This window comes from Alexandromys fortis, unplaced genomic scaffold (assembly GCF_014885135.2).
Source record: "Alexandromys fortis isolate MF-2015 unplaced genomic scaffold, M_Fortis_MF-2015_v1.1 scaffold_166, whole genome shotgun sequence".
Taxonomy (NCBI): Eukaryota; Metazoa; Chordata; class Mammalia; order Rodentia; family Cricetidae; genus Alexandromys; species Alexandromys fortis.
The window spans coordinates 1,676,846-1,678,238 of NW_026068102.1; positions in this window are offsets into that span (position 1 = coordinate 1,676,846).

Sequence of the window (1,393 nt, forward strand, 5' to 3'; positions counted from 1 at the left end):
TCTTGGATTCTTCCTCGAATCGTCCATGATGCTCCAATAACTGGATCCCATACATTCTATACTGATGCCAATAAAACAGGGAAGGCAGGTTACAAATCAGAAGACTTGGGTAAGGTGGAACAAAGTCCACATGATTCTGTCCAGAAGGCAGAATTTTATGCCATTCTTATGGTGCTAAGGGATTTTAAAGAACCTATTAATATAATTACTGATTCACAATACGCAGAAAGAGTTATTTTACATATTGAAACTGCTGAATTTATACCTGATGATACAGAACTAACCTCATTGTTTATCCACGTTCAAGATTTGATCAGGAACAGGCTTTGCCCTATGTACATAACATACATCCGATCCCATACGGGTCTGCAAGGTCCTCTAGCACAAGGTAATGGAGAAATTGATCAATTATTGATTGGTCATGTGCTACAAGCCTCTGAGTTTCATAAAAAAAAACCATCATGTTAATAGCAAAGGTTTGAAGAGAGAGTTTTCTATCACATGGCAACAAGCTAAGGAGATTGTAAAGAAATGCCCTACTTGCTCTTTCTATAACCAAACGCCACAGCCTGCAAAGGGTAATCCAAAGGGCACCCAAAGGAATGAAATCTGGCAGATGGATGTGTTCCACTTTGCAGAATTTGGCAAATTAAAATATGTTCATCACACCATTGACACTTATTCAGGCTTTCAGAGGGCAACTGCTTTAAGTTCAGAACAAAGCTGATTCAGCAATCACTCATTTATTAGAAGTCATGGCTATCATGGGTATACCTACACAAATAAAGATGGATAATGGTCCCACTTATGTCTCTAGGAAAATGAAATGGTTTTTTGATTATTACAATATCAAGCATATTACAGGTATACCATACAATCCTACAGGTCAAGCAGTCATAAAAAGATCAAATCAAACTATACAGGATATGTTGAACAAACAGAAAGGGGTGGAAAACACCCCCAGAAATAGGTCACATAATGCTTTGTTAACCTTAAATTTTCTCAACGCTAATGAGAAGGGAACAATGCCTGCAGAAAGACATTGGATAATGGAAAAGTCTACTGAACTAAATCAACCAGTTTATTTCAAGGGTGTGCTGACGTCACAATGGAAGCCAGGAGATGTGCTGCGTTGGGGAAGGGTTTTTGCTCTTATCTCCACAGGTGAGGAAAAATTGTGGATATCGTCAAAATTAATAAAGGTTCGGTTTGAAGATGAGAGGCCATGTGGAAAAGATAAATAACAATTCATTCACAAGGATCGAGAGCATACTGATGGTAAGGAATACAGATAGGTTGGGGGCAGGGTTCTTTTCTTATCTCCAAGGAAAATACTCATCTTCAAAGAAATTAAGGGACCCTGAATATTTAATTACTGATGGATGGACAAATT